At 36.4% G+C, this 16,109-nt stretch overlaps 1 protein-coding gene and 1 long non-coding RNA gene across 2 annotated transcripts in view; one reads left to right on the plus strand and one right to left on the minus strand.

Moving 5' to 3' along the window:
- Nucleotides 1-16,109, plus strand: part of KIAA0825 (KIAA0825 ortholog) — a 357,903-nt gene that overhangs the window by 330,256 nt on the left and 11,538 nt on the right. The window lies entirely within an intron of this gene.
- Nucleotides 1-16,109, minus strand: part of LOC120236541 — a 35,086-nt gene that overhangs the window by 18,618 nt on the left and 359 nt on the right. The gene's annotated exons all lie outside the window — the stretch shown is intronic.

Consider the following 16,109-nt stretch of genomic DNA (forward strand, 5'->3'; position numbering starts at 1 on the left):
AAAGACATCTACAAAATAATTGAAACTAATCTCTCAAGGTGTGTAACATTAGAAGTAAATAATCAACCTAGTTCTGTGTTATCATAAAAGAAAAAAAATGGGACAACTTGCCTGGGGGAAGCAGAGGAGGAGACTAGAAACAGAGGTGGACAATGAAAACTTGGCTGAAGAGGGGATATTTCAAACTATATCCTGAAAGATCTGAAATTTACAGGCAAAATAACCTATTCTCTGGAATGTGCAAAGAAGGATAGATGTGAGCCATCAGAGTCTGCAGTAAGAGCTTAAGGTCTTACTAAGGAGTAGGATGGAAGGAGCATTGTGGTAAATGAGGCAAGGGATGTATATGTTCTGATAAGGAGTTTAAAACATTATTCTGTCAGCAGTGGTGAGTCACTAAGAGAGATGCAACTAGGCTTTAGTCTGGGGAGGTGAAGTCAGTTCCCTGCAGCTGGTGTCCAGAAGGCAGAGAGATGAGAAAAATCCAGTTAGACTTAACCGATAGACATAATTTGTCCCCCACTAAATATAATCTAAATCAAATGAAAACCTTTAAACTCTCTTAGGACTTTTTCATCTTTAGCCAGGGTTACACTACAAAGTGGAAATGGATGGATCAAGATGGCAACTCTGCATCAAGTTTTTAAAATATGCTGGTTTCCATTCTCCTTACATTGATGTAGGTTTGTTCTCTTCGAGCTCTTCTCCTGGCTGGATATGCCACGGCATGTCTTACAGAAGTAATACATTAGGTTAATAAAGCAATTATTTAATTGACTTTAATTTCATTGGCATTCCTACTAGCTGAAGGAAAGGGGTTCAATCACTGTTTACATTTGTAAAGCCAATATTATGGTTCAAATTATGGCCTTCGGATGAATTTGAAAATTGAAGCCTGATAATCCTTAAAGCAATATTTACAGAGGACTCTTTGTCTTTGTAAAGAATAAAGGGAATGGAAACAAGAGCACATTAAATCAGAGAGGCTTTTAAATATTCATTTTGCAATCAGCTTCACCGGTTTCCAGGACACTATCTAACTTCATAATTCTCTTTATGGAGAAATACCAAATCTCTTGCTTTAATTATCCTATGAAGTATAAATTACTGCTTTGCATTCTTTTTTCTGATTCTGGAATATAGGAATTCCAGATATAATGCTTATGATGCAAATATTCTTTCTCAAAAGAAATATCTTGGGAGATATTGTTAAAATTACTAATTTGAAAATGCAGACATTTTGAACAGGTAGCTTCTGATTTAAAATGGGCCCTACCAAACAGTCCCTAATAAAAACTCTTCCAATAAAACTCAAACTCCAAAATCAATCAATCAATATATCTATTATCAGTGGTTTTCCATGAATCACAAGATAATGAAAATAGTCTAGATATAGAAAGTTCTCCTACTCTGAAAACGAATGATCCAAAGAACTCAAATGGTACTTGTGAAAAGAGATTCCAGTTTAAGGAAAAGTAAAAATCACTTTGGAAACACACACACATACACACACACATAATATGCATAATATGGAGATCAGACCAAGATGTTAGAACACTCTCCTGGTATATCCTCAGTAGATAGAAGGCATAACCTCTGTGAACAAGCCTTAGGTTACCATCTGTAAAGGCCATAAAGAGAAACAGTGAGATGTAACAAGAGGCCAAAATGAAAATGGAAGTGGGTAACATTTGGGGGTGGGAGTAATAATTTAAATTGGCACTAAAGAAAATGAAATTAATGATATATAAGACTTATTTTCAAGAAAGAGGAAAACAGATTTAAAACATCCATGCAGGAAAAGAGTAAAGCAGATTACCTAAAAAGAGACAAATATTAGGCTGGCCTTAAACATCAAGCATCAATGCCATGAGATGATGGCACATATACAGCATTATATTAACACCATTTTTTTTTCTTTTTGTATTTTGACTTAGACCAAAGTGGCAAAACCAGTACACGGATTTCCTATACACCTTCACTCAGATACCCCTTACATTCAACACCTTACACAACAAAAGAACATTCATCAATACTAAGACATTAACATTGGGACACTACTATTAACTGAAGTACAGAACTTTTCCAGATTTCACCAGTTTTCCTACTAATGTACTTTTGTTGTTCCTGGAGCTCATACTACATTTTGTCATTTCTCCTTCATCTTCTCCAGTCTGTGGCAGTTCCTGAAACTTTGTCTCTCATGGCCTTAACACTTTGAAAGGTTCATGGTCAGTTCCTTTGTAGACTGTGCCTCAATTTGGGTTTGTCTGATGCTTTCTCATGATTAGTTTAAGAATGTGCATTATTGGAGGGGCTCCTGCATGGCTCAGTCGGTTAAGTGGTTAAGCGTAGGACTTTGGCTCAGGCCAAGACCTCATGGTTTGTGAACTTGAGCCTCGCATCAGGCTTTGAGTGCAGAGCCTGTTATAATCCCCTATCCCCTTTCTCTCTCTCTCTCTCTGCCTTGCCCCCAGTTGTGCATGCGTGCGCTCTCTCTGTCAAAAATAAACATTAAAAAAAAGTGTGCATTATTGGGAAGGAGAGTCATAGAAGGAAAGGCACGTGCCCCTCTCAGTATATCACATCAGGGATTAAATAGTATGAGGATGTCTGATTACTGGTGATATTACTCTTGGTCACTTCATTAAGCTGGGGTTTCTCAGGATTCTCTACCATTATTATATTTTTCCTTTATAATTTTTAAATATTTGGGGGAGATACTTTGATCAAATGCAAATATCCCATTTTTGCATAAACTTTCACCCACTAATTTTAGCATACATTGTGTGGCAATTATCACTGTAGTATTTTAATAATAATTGCTATTTCCCTCAATCTTTCATAATTATCAAGGGGAATCATTATTTATCACTCCTCCCCCATTTATTCAGTTGTTTATTTATATTAGCATGGATTCATGAATATTTATTTTATTATGAAGTTATCATCTAGTGCTGTCATTATTTGTCTTGTTGCTCAAGTTGTTCCAAATTTGGCAACTGGCAACTTTTTTACGATGGCTCACATGCCCCTTTGATACGCTCCTGTCTTTTCTTTCTCCTTCTTACTTTCTGATAATCTGGGCTCATAGTGTGTTTTCCCTGCCACAGCCCTAGAGTCAGGTATTACTCCCAAAGAGTCCCACTTCTTTCATCAGAGAATGGAATTTAGAAGCCAAGATTTAGGTGCTGGCTTTGCTCATTGCTACTAGGGCACCTTCTAGACCTCTTCAGTGGATGAACCAGTATGGCTACTGGCTCATGCATATAAACCTATCAGAGTTCATTTCTGTGTCATTTACATGTACATTAAAAAAATAATTTCATACTGATATCTCCAATTTTAATCCAACACCAAAGAGCTCATTCTAGCCTTGCTCTATTTTTTGTAACTTCTTCCTCTGATAGTAAGACACCTGACTCCTATTTTCTATAATCTGTTAACTGAAACCCCAGTATATAAGCATAAGTGAAAATAACTTTAAAGGTGTCTAAAAATACCTTTAAAATATAAAAAAATCTAAAATTTAAAAGCAGTTTTAAATTTCCTAATCTATATTTCTATAAGAAACAAATCAGCAACTAGAGAACAATGTGTAAATAGGTCTTTTGTCCTTAAAGTATTCAGTCAAAATGCTGCTTGCTTTCCAGAGTTTCTTTGCTTAGCTCCCTTCTCCCCCATTCCCTTCAGTATAGCTATATGATTCAATTGTGATATAGCTAGATGCTTTTGTCGCCATCTGCATTGCCTACTTGCCCCCACCTCTCACTAGATCTTGTAGTTTTCATACAATAAAGTTCACCCTTAGTTGTGTACAGTTCTGTGCATTTTGACAAAGGCACAGACTCAAGTGCCCATCATTATGCTTCCCTACAAAACAGTTTCTTCATCCTCTAAAATGAGACTTACCCCTTTATGGATAATGTCTCCTCTCATTCACAATCCTTGACAACCATGGATTGTTTCCCTCCTGCACTTTCACCTTTTTAAGAGTATCATGTAAAGTAAAGTCACACAATAGGGGAAGCACCGGGGTCACTCAGTCATTAAGCATCAGACTTCGGCTCAGGTCATGAACTCACTGTTGGTGAGTCCCAGCCCTGTGTTGCACTCTGTGCTGACAGCTTAGAGGCTGAAGCTTGCTTCGGATTCTGTGTCTCCCTCTCTCTCTGCCCCTCCCCGACTCATGTTCTCTCTCTCAAAAATAAATAAACTTTAAAAATAAATAAAATCACACAACATATAGCCACTGTCTTCTTTAGCACATGTAGTCTTTCTTCTTTCACTTAGGAAAATGCATTTAAAATTCACCCAACCTGTTGTATGAACCAATAGTTCTTTTCCTTCTTTGGCTGAGTAATAGTCCATTGTATGGAAAGGTTTAAGGACACCTGTATAGTTTACAAGTTTGGACTATTGTGAATAAAGCTGCCATAAACATTTGTTTATAGGGTTTTGTGTAAGTGTAAATTTCCCCTAAGTTGCCAAAACACTTCCCAAAGTGGCTGTACAATTCTGTATTCCCACTGGTCTATGGCATTTTAAGGCAGAAACCTGTAACCTAAGAATTGTACGCCCTCCTAGGTATTGTTTATATGTGATGGTAACAGAATTCTCAATTATTGAGGAATTTAAAAATTGTAGCACCAAATGCTCCTCTTGAAAAAAAAATTAAAGCGATACTTTAGCTGAGAGAGAGAGAAAGAGATCATAATTAAGAACTTAGAAAAGGGGCACCTGGGTGGTTCAGTCGGTTTAGTCCAACTTCCGCTCAGGTCATGATCTCATGGTTTGTCAGTTCGAGCCCTGCATTGGGCTCTGTACTGAATGCTTGCTCAGAGCCTGGAGCCTGCTTCAGATTCTGTGTCTCCTTCTCTCGCTGCCCCTCCCCCACTTGTGCTCTGTCTCTCAAAAATGAATAATAAAATGTAAAAAAAAATTATAAAGAAAGAACTCAGGAAAAAAACATTCCTAATAAACAACTCTTAAGGGAAATAAATGAAGTATCTTCATAAAAAAAGGGGGGTATCTAGAAAGATCACATCACATAATACTAATTATACAACTGAGCTCATTAAAATCAAGAAGGGATGGAATTCCTAATGTTGTTATTCAGCATTATTCTAGAATTCCTGTCTGGTGCAATTACATACAAATCAGAAATAATGGAATAACTACTGGAGGAGAAAAGGGAAAAGTAATTAGTAATTGCAGAGAATATTTCTTAGAAAGCCCAAAAATGCCACATAAAATCCTTTTAAATAGAAATCTGTAAGGCTATAAAATACAAAAAATGAAAAAACAAAAAAACCTATCAAAAATATCAATATACCAATAAGAAACAGAAGAGATAGTAGAAAAAGTTCTCTGAATACTAACATATGTACCATAAAATCTCTAGGAATAACCCTAATCAAAATATGCAGCATCCATATAGAAAAACTATAAAAACTATTAAAGAACCTGAATATTCACTTTTTCAGTACTTCCACTCATTCATTTTATTGGATTACTTGTCCAAAATTTGTCTTTGCCACAGATATAACTTCCATAAAGGAACAGGCAATAATTATCATATTCATGGTTATCTCCCATGACTAATGTATTGCTTGACTCATACTAGACAGTCTAAAAATATTTATTTCTATATACCAGTATTTGTTTAGTAATCTGTTTGATAAAATTTGTCTAGCTTCTAAGATACATTCACTAAGTAGCTGGAGATGAGGAAAGGAGATGAGCTTGTTATTTACCATGGCCTAGCAAATTATAATACCCACCCATTTGATCACAGACAGCATCATGGCTTGAAGCATAGGCACTCATAGTCCTGCATTAGTATCTTTTTTCACTTTCTCTCTGTAATATTAACAGATTCCACAATACAACACCAAGAATTTCAAAGCTTAGGGGTGTTTAGGGGATTTTAGAAAGGGCTCTTCTATGAAAAGTATGGCTGTACTTCATCAAATCAATTTTCACATCCCACAGGCAATATGCTAGGTCAGTATCAAATGAATGGGAATGGAATTCTAATTTTTGAAAATTTGAGTTATTAAAAAAGAGAAAAATCCAGAAAAGATTTTAGGAACAGGTTAAAGTGAAATATTTCACAGTATGCAATTTGAGTCTTTTATCTGGAATCTTTTCTCCTTCTGTATTATATAGAATTTAGATTAATGATTCACAGTATTCTATTGCTTGACAGCTTAATTTCATTTCATAATTAGGTTGACACTTTTCTTATAATATTTGATTGCTAACATTTCCCTATATTTTAAAAATAATGAAATGGCATTATAAAATTGGTTAAATTTGGCTGAACAGCTAAACAACAGCTGAAGATACAGCATTTTCTTGATTATCCTTATCACTTTCCAGTGTTTTATTATCTATAGGCGTGTGTGTATTTGTATTTTTATGTGTTTGTTGGTGGCAAGGATACTGTATAGTAATTTCCCTGTTGTGCTTTTAAATAGGGACTTCCTATGAACACTAATAATGGTAATGCCATAGTTATTCACTGAGAAAACTAATCTGGATTCTATGGAGGTGTGTTGAAGTTTTGTGAAAATGAAATTAGAAATGCAGCATATCTCATCAGTAAGGAATCTGTTTATGTTGTATAAAGCATGGTTAGGTTGAGAAAAAGCAATTTTTCAAACGCAGTGCTTTTTGATGGTCAAGTGTTTATCCCATTAATGTATTCCATTCCCCAAGTATTCTTCCAGAAGACTTCATCTTCTAGCTAATGTTAAAGAAGAATGGGCCCATGACAAGCATTTTACATCAGTTTTAATGATAATTATGAATTGTTAGGTAAGATCCTGTTGAGTAGGCTCCATCACCTTTAAATGAAAGGGTTGGCAAAGACCTTGTTTTTAATAGCTTAATTGACAACAAAATCAAGTATATTAAACATCATTAGACATTATTGGTTCTACTGCATATTGTTATATCAGTGATAGATTTTAATAGTAAAAAAATAATGAATTTTATGGGGAAGTGGGAATTGTTACAAAGTAGCAGGAACTCATTACAATGAGTTTATCAATGAAGATGGCCTCTGAATGTCAACTGCCTGTAGCTGGATTTGACTTACTGCATTTTGGCCAAATTCATAAGTTATGGCAAATAGAATAGCTGAGCAAGATAGAAAAAATTAGAATGATTTTGTTTACTAAATATCTCAATCTCCTGGCTGATTTTATTTTTTAATGCTTCCTAGCTATTTCCTAATGAAAAAAAATTCATCCTAAAATTAAAAAAAATATTTTTTTAATGTTTAGTTTTGAGAGACAGAGTACAAGCAGGGGAGAGGCAGAGAGAGAGAGGGAGACAGAGAATCTGAAGCAGGTTCCAGGCTGCTTCTGGCACAGAGCCTGATGCAGGGCTCGAACTTACGAAACACGAGATCATGACCTGAGCCAAAGTCATACACTTAACCGACTGAGCCATCCAAGCATCTCTAAAATTTGTATAGTTAAGTATAGAAGAAAGCTGTTTAACTTGGTCAACGAATGGGCTCCTTTTGAAAGTTAAGTTAAATAATAGTCAACTCATACATTTGAAGTTAGAATTTAAATTACGGAGATAAAGTCAGAAAAGAGGAATAAAGGACCATGCTGTGGAGCTATGAAGGTGAGGAAGAAGGTTGTCCAAACTAGTAAGGCCCTCTTTCAGGATATTAGGTAGTTGTACTGGGTTATTCACCAGGCATAGATAGAAGTAACACAGCACTGAACTTACTCTAGTGCAAAAAAGCTCTGGAAATGTCAGGCAGAATTTTCTGTATGTGGTGATAACTGTGGTGCACCCATCGCAATAATAAAGTATTATTAGATATAATCACACCTTCAGCTGTGATGACACATGTTAAAATGACTATAAGCAGTTGAAAGGGAAAAAGATAGTTATCTGGAAGCAATGAGACAAGGATGTTTGGAGAAATAACTTATTCTCTGGAGAATGATATGATTTTAGGGTATGAAAGATAATGGGTAAGATAATTAGGAAGATAAAATAAAGGGCCAGTTTCTAATTAAATTAACAGCATATATAGGATTTTTCTCAGGGAAAATAGCAATGATCTGAGTTGGGCCACCATTTAGTGCAGACAGCTCTGCTGAAAGTTGCCTCCCTCAAAAACAAGGGCTAGAAACATGGCATAGCTTTTTGGAGCAAGACTTTTTTGACTATCTATTAAGATAAATACCATACCAGTGAAATGTTCATCCACAAAATGGTAATGAAATAGGAAGAGGGCATTCAGGGTGATAGCTGTGGGAGTTAGTCAGTGCATAAATTCTGCTTAGCAAGGAAGATGTTTAAATTTGAAAAATATCCATAAGTATTAAAGGATATTCGTGCCACCTTTCTATTATGACACTCATTGGACGAAAAGATAAATCAAAGGAAATGAACTGATAGGGTTGGTAATTGGATGTAATAAGAAGAAAGCTGAATAAATGAGCAAAGGACAGATTCTTTGAAATTTATTTATAAAGATTATAGGTTTTGGATGTTTGACCTCTTAAGGCAGGGTGAGGAGTGTTTTTTGTTTTTTTGTTAAACAATACTCACATCTGAATTAGTATCACGTACATTTTTACCTAGTACTCAAACAAGTTCCATATTCTATACAAATGGGAGAAATGCAATTCATAATTGACAAGGTATGAATTTTTTATACTTTAAGCCATGGGACTGCCACATCAACAAATGTAATTCCTTAGCAAATATGTCTTATGTTTATATTTATGAAATGTACACAAATGACATAGAACCCAAAAGGGAATAAGTAAGCATTTTATAATATACATATATAATACATATATATGTATGTATATTGCAAACTTCATTCTGGGAAACATTTATTAAATTAGAAACAAGGAAGGAATGCAAGCAAAATGTGCTTAGAGTTTCAATTTATCGTAGACTTAGCGTTACTTTTATGCATTTTTCCAAAGCTTGCATCCACATTGAAGTGTTAGCCTTGTTTTGTCTTTTGATTTTGGTTTTTTTAATGTATATAGAGCAATTCTCAAAATTCAAATGATAAATTATTAAGATTCATATATGGGGGTCCCACCTGAAGGTGATGATTTCATGTTAAATATCCTAAGGTGAAATAGCAAGAAGATATCAGGTCAAGAATCTTGGAAAGAATGACCAAATCTAAACATACAATGTACTCCATATTCTGTGTAGCTATTACACAGGGCACCATAGCTTACTGAAGGCCCATGAGATGAACAGTATTACTGAAATAACTTTGATATCCATTTGAATATAAGTTCTATGAGGGTAAAGATCTTGCTTATCATGCCTCTCAACCTTCTTGATAACAGTATAAAGTTAGAGGAAGCAGTATTTATTTCTTACTAGTTCCCCAGGGATGAGGAAAGGAAATGAGGAGGTGATTCCATCATCCTCAAGAAGATGAGGCAATGGGAGTTATTTTGAGATGCTCCTACTCTGCCATGACCGTGAAAATGATGGCATCTCAACTCAAAAGGACTTGCCATGTTTTCAAATCAGTTCTTTCAATCCTGGCCTGATATGGGGAGGAATATAAAGAGAATGGTTTTTTTTTCTCATCAATTAATATTTTAAAATATGTAGAGTGGATATTAAGTGTCGTTAAACTGAGCGCTCCATGAAAGCAGCTAACATTTACTGTTATAGGAGACAAAGACACAGAGAGACCTAGGTTGCAGTACATGTACTGAGTAAGAGCATTGATAGAGTCAGCTGCTTGGGTTGGAATACAGGCGCCATCACTAACCAGTTGTGTAACTGTGAGTAACTCTAGGTCTGTAGCAATAATAGTTAACTGATCATATAAAGTTGCTGTGAAAGCTAAATGAATTAATATATGCAAAGTACTTAGAACACTGCCTAGCACATTGAAATTGCCAAATAAGTACTAGCTATTATTACTATAGGCTCCCTACCCCCACAGTACCAGCACATAGTAGGCATTTGGTAAATAGTTTGATTACTGAATGAATGAAAGGAAAAGAACTTTGAAACCTATATGAATAAGAACATATAGGCAGTGACTCAATGAAGAGTAATAGCATTAATCATGTAGAGCTCTTATTTTTTCCTGGATTCTAGAACAGTTCTAATCTTTCTAAATTCTTAGCCAATTTCAAGCTAAGTATGAAGTAGGTCCATATTTGAAATCCTTTTCTAAGTATGTTGTTATTATTAATTTGAATAACAAAGGTTGCAAAAAGGATCTTTAGCTGATAGACCATGTGTTTCTAAATAGTTTTCATTCAGATCGTTATCCCTAGAAGTGGTTCGTGCAGTGCTTAGCCTTGTGTTGTCATCAGCTTTACACAAGTTAGTCAAAATGCACACAGTTTCTGCAAATATTGGGGTTGTAAATACGTAATTCCTTACTTGATGAAAAGAGGACTTTTTAAAATAATTTTAGAGCAAGAATAATAATGCTTAATATAACTTAAGTACTTTTTAACATATCAGTTTCATAATTGGAATAGACACTAAATGTCTATATAACACAGCCTATGAATATTTTCAGGTGAGTCAAATGTAACTAAAAAAAAAGATATTTTTCTTTTGATTCATTAAATGATACATTACTCTAAGAAAAATCAGCAATGTGCTCTGGCAATATATAGTATTCCTGACACTTCTCTTAACAGAGGGCATTTCTTCTACATCAGCACTAAATGCTAGGCAAATAGCGTGACCTTGGCCTTTTATCTAAACTCTTATAATTAAAAAGAAAATCCACTAGTGGAAATGAAGTCTCTATGGAGATACGGAGGATTTACTGGTTACGGAAAAGTTCAGCTTCCATAACTACTGATGGCTATATTTCCGTTTATGTTTTCCCTAAGCCATAACTATTTAAAATGTTACTGTTACATTCTTAGTTGTCCCATTTGTTGGTATATAACTCTCCTACCTAAATATATAGAACAAATCATATTAATTAAAATAAATTGCTTGGACAGTTAAGTTGCATTGCAGATTGCCTCTGAAGGCTATAAATTCAAATTAAGGGTTTTGCTGCTTGTTCCTGAGCTTGGAAAGGTTTCTTTTACTGCATTAGTAGTAGTACAAGAAATCAACCACCTTCCAAAAAGAACATTCATTTGAATTCTTGGAGCAATAGCTGGATAAACTGCATCTGTAGCTAGTTATCTTAATCATACAACAAATTCTTGGCTGAAGCAAGCCACCAAACTTGAGTGATGTAGGAACTAAGGATGATGGGACTAATTTTAAGGCTCAAAGAGTCCTTATTTTTATCATTCATACACATAACAATTTAACAACACTTATTTGAAATACCAACTACTATCCATTGTGATACTGGTGGTTAAAGGTAATTATTTATTCAATCCACCTAGGAATAATAGAACACCTAAGCTTCTAATACATATCAATTAAGAGACATTTTGTGAGTGCTTAACGCTGAACTGTTCTTTGAAATAAAATATTTGGAATAAAAGCTATAACTTTTTGTCAAAGAAAAGCAAGTAGAGATAAAAAGATACATGTGAAAAATTGAAACACAATGCAATCATAAAATAAGAGCTTAAAATGGTAACAGAAGAACTGTAACAAAGCAATACGTGGTTAAGTCACCAAAATAGTGTTCACATTATGTACAAAAGGACTCAAAGGGGAAGGACAATCACATCTGGTTTGGGTAATTGGGAAGGATGTTATGAAAAAGTAGGATGTAGACTAGATCTGAAGAATGAGTAGATTTGGGGTATACAGAAAGACATTTTAGGTGAGTGGAATAGCAAAAGTAGACAGCATACCTGAGAAAACATAAGGCAGAGTCAGTAAGGTACGGTTTTCTCCCCGAGGAGAGATGATAGTGAAGAGTAGTACCATCAAGCTAGAACACTAAGACTTGAAACTCTCTGGGCAGGGCTGTCATTGCAGGTTTGGTGTAGCTACCGTGTGAGGCGTGGGCTCCAAATATCTGAAAAATATTGCACTGTCAGGCAATAAAATCCTAAGCACCTATGATTCTGCACATAATTCCAATATGTGGAGGCCATTTTTCCCACATCACCAAGCAATTCTCTGTACCAGATAGGTGTCCTACAGTTAATCTTAATTCTGAGACCATTTACTGGAGATGGCAAAGATCTTACAGATTCAGCTTCATTTCCACAAGACTGCCTTCTACTGCCTCCATGTCAGATGGCAGTCACTAGTGGAGGTTGTCACCTGTACTGACTGACAGTACTATAGAATGGAATTTCTATTGAATCCTTTTTTAGATTTGAGTAATTTCCTACAGTAGCTTGTAGAACTCAGAGAGAAATTTTACTTACTAGATTACCATTTTATTATAAATGGATATAACTCAGAAACAGCCAGATGGAAGAGATGCACAGGGCAAGGCATGAGGAAGGACATAGAGGTGCCATGTTCTCTCCCAGCATGGCAGTCTCCCCAAATTTCCATGTGTTCATCATCCAGACATGCTCTGAACCCTTCCTTTTGGGTTTTTATGGAGGCTCCATTACATAGGCATGATTGACTAAATCACTGGCCATTGGAGATTGAACTGCATCTCGAGCCCCTTTGCCCTCTCTGGAGACCGGGAGTAGTAAAGGAAATCCCAACTGTCTAAAGACAGGGTTGGCTCTACTAGTAGCCAGCCCCCAGTCTTAGGTGGTTTCCAAAAGTAACCTCATTAACACAACAAAAGACACCTTTATAATTCTCATCACAGGAAATTCCACAGGTTTTAGGAGCTCTGTACCGGAAACTGGGATGGAGACCAAATACATATTTCTCATTATCAATCACATTATCAAAGCACCTGAACTGTGGACTGATGGCAGGGAGATGAGAGTGATTGCAGAATAAATTATCCTTTAATGGTGACTGTGTGGACACGATGGGAGTGTAAGCGCACAATACTTCTTGAAGTCAGACCCTACTTTACAGTATGATGGTAATGATCAGTTTGAATAATTAAAAATATACATTAAAATAAATATGAACACAGTTGAAGATGGAGTGAAAGTGACCATCAACAAGTTGAATCTTGAGAGCTTGAAGATTGAGTACCTTTAAATTTCAAATCTAATTCAGTACTGAGTTAGAGTTTGGAACACAGATGAATTATAGATGTGGAGACAGAGCTGAATATGTGGGAATAGATGTGGGGCTTTCCCTAGGAGAGAAGACTGCTCTTCAGTGCAGAAGGTCTAGAGTGAATCTGAGGGAAGGCCCACACTTATAGGACAATAGAAGGAAGAGAACAGAGACCTCTTTTTCTCTCTGATTTGAACCTCCCTTTACAGTCAGTTTGCACAATACTGTGCAGAAAAGAGAAGGACAAAACAGTTTGTTCAATGAGAATAAAATCCAATATGACTTTACTTTTCACTCTTCAGCTACCAACTGGTAGGACAATTTGAAATCATTAATTTGGCCAGATAGTTAATGTTGATTAACAGTAGTACAATTAACTAATAAATAATTGTAAAGCACTTTGTAAATATAAAGTACTACACAAATGTTTAATAATAACATTAAATCAGGAGGCTTATTTCAAGTTATATTTTTATATCCAAATATTTTGTTGGGATTTCAGGAGAAATGCCAATAATATGATCGAATGCCATCATTATGCACTGTATTTGAAAACTACAACAAAGGTTTACGGGAAAACAAAAGCAGCCACGTCCATGCTAGGCTGAAAGAGTGAACAAGCATGAAACATCTCCCTCATGAGAGACAGGAGGGAAGAGCATAATCAGAGAAATGTGTACATAAAAACTGAGTCAAACCACTGTACTACTTACCAGCTTCATTTTGTTCACGTGCTTAGAAGAAAGAGAATTTACATGATAAAACAATATAAGGGCCCAGGGCAGAAAGAGCATCAAGGCAAGAGCTCTGGGGAAGCCACTTTAGAGAATCAGTCTCATAAAATAGCACCAACATTTTATGAATTCAGAGTTCACCTACTCTTTACAACAGTACACTAAGATGTAAACCTTCATCATCCTCTATTTTACATATGAAAAAACTGAGGCACAGAGAGATTAAAAAATTTGCCCAATGCCACACAGATAGTAAGAGGTAGAGTTGGGACTGAAACATAGTATGGCTCCAGTATCCACTGAGAGGAATCTAGGAAAGGTTTTATTTCCCTGTTAAAATGAGACAGGAAGAACTGGTGTGCCCCTTACTCCTTTTTCTGGACTCAAAACAAGGATAGGATGCCAAAGCTGCAACAATCATTTTGGAATCACTAGGTAAAGGACAAGAGAACCACAAAGACATGATCCCTGCTGTTATTAAGCTATTTACCCCATGGTGGTAGTCACCAACCTCTGGATTTCTTGTTATGTGAGAAAAATACCCCTTCTATTGCTTGAAGCATCATTAATTAGGACTTTAGCTATTTGCAACTTTTTAAAAATTTTTTTTAATGTTTTATTTATTATTGAGAGAGAGAGATAGAGACAGCATGAGCAGGGGAGGATCAGAGAGAGAGGAAGATACAGAATCAAAAGGCTCCAGGCTCTGAGCTAGCTGTCAGCACAGAGCCTGACGTGGGGCTCAAACCCACGAACCATGAGATCATGACCTGAGCTGAAGTCAGACACTTAGCTGACTGAGCCACCTAGGCGCCCCACCTATTTGCAACTTTAAACAATATGCCAAATAATAATAATAATCACTCCTTGAGTGTCTACTCTGAAGCATGTACTGTTTTATGTATACTTAGTTCTATCATTCTGACTGCAACTCCAAGAAACAGGCACTGTTATTATTCTCATTTTATTGATAAGGAAACTGAGGCACAGTTATCTGGCTTGTCCAAAGCCACACAGTGTGTAAGGGATTCAGATCCAGCACCTTGTTTCTAAACTTCCTCTTCAGAAAAGAGCTTTCTAAATTTTTTTATAGTTTATTTATTTATTTATTTTTTAATATTTTTATTTATTTCTAGGAGAGAGAGAGAGAGAGAGACAGCGTGAGCAGGGGAGGGTCAGAGAGAGAGGGAGACACAGACTGAAACAGGCTCCAGGCTCTGAGCTGGCAGTCAGCACAGAGCCCGATGCGGGGCTCGAACCCACAAACCGGGAGATCATTACCTAAGTGAAAGTCGAACGCTTAACCGACTAAGCCACCCAGGCGCCCCTATAGTTTATTTATTTTTGAGACAGAGAGAGACAGAGCACGAGTGGGGAAGGGGCAGAGAGGGAGACACAGAATCCGAAACAGGCTCCAGGCTCTGAGCTGTCAGCACAGAGTCCGATGTGGGGCTCGAACCACAAACCGGGAGATCACGACTTAAGCCAAAGTCGGACGCTCAACTGAGCAACCCAGACACACCAGAAAAGAGCTTTCTAAACTGTGAAACACTAAAACCATTTCAATTAAAATCACAAATTAGATAGGGATGTTTCAACATTATTTTGGAGATTCTAGAGCACACATTTCTCAGCAGAGATGTTACCGACATTTTGGGAAGACAAAATATTGTTTGGGAAGCACTCTCTAGATAGTGTCAAACAAAAATGCTCTTCACATTTCCCCATAGAGAAGCAGTACCACCCCAATTAGAATCACTTTTCTGTAAAAGTCCAAGTAGTAAGTAGTTAGGCTTTCTGGGACAATCTCAGTTGGTCGCAGTCATAACTACTAAATTCTGACATAGACTGAAATCAGTCATAGGCAATAAATAAACTAATGGCCATGGCTGTGCACCTAACTATTCTAACCCCACTTTACACATGGGAACCCTGACATACAGAGTTAAGAAATTTGTGTGAAGTAATTTAATTAGCTGTGGATTCACTCCAAAGCCAGAGTGATTCCAGAGCCTGTGTTCTTATTCAGGATATAGTTGAGTTCCCAGATTTTAGATATATTTCCTCAGTAGAAGCCATAGTAAATGCCTCAGAGAACTTCTCACACTCTAGATTCTTGCCTCCTCCTCTGTCTACTGTTGGCTGCTCTTTCCTGTAGTGAGGCTGTCCCAGGAATTGCTTCCATGGGAGACTGTCCTACCAACGGTATGTATACTTTATCTGTCTGTCGTCTCCAGACAGGACTCTCTTGGTTGGCTGACA

The sequence above is a fragment of the Hyaena hyaena genome, unplaced genomic scaffold (assembly GCF_003009895.1).
Source record: "Hyaena hyaena isolate Hyena2069 unplaced genomic scaffold, ASM300989v1 scaffold_156, whole genome shotgun sequence".
Taxonomy (NCBI): domain Eukaryota; kingdom Metazoa; phylum Chordata; class Mammalia; order Carnivora; family Hyaenidae; genus Hyaena; species Hyaena hyaena.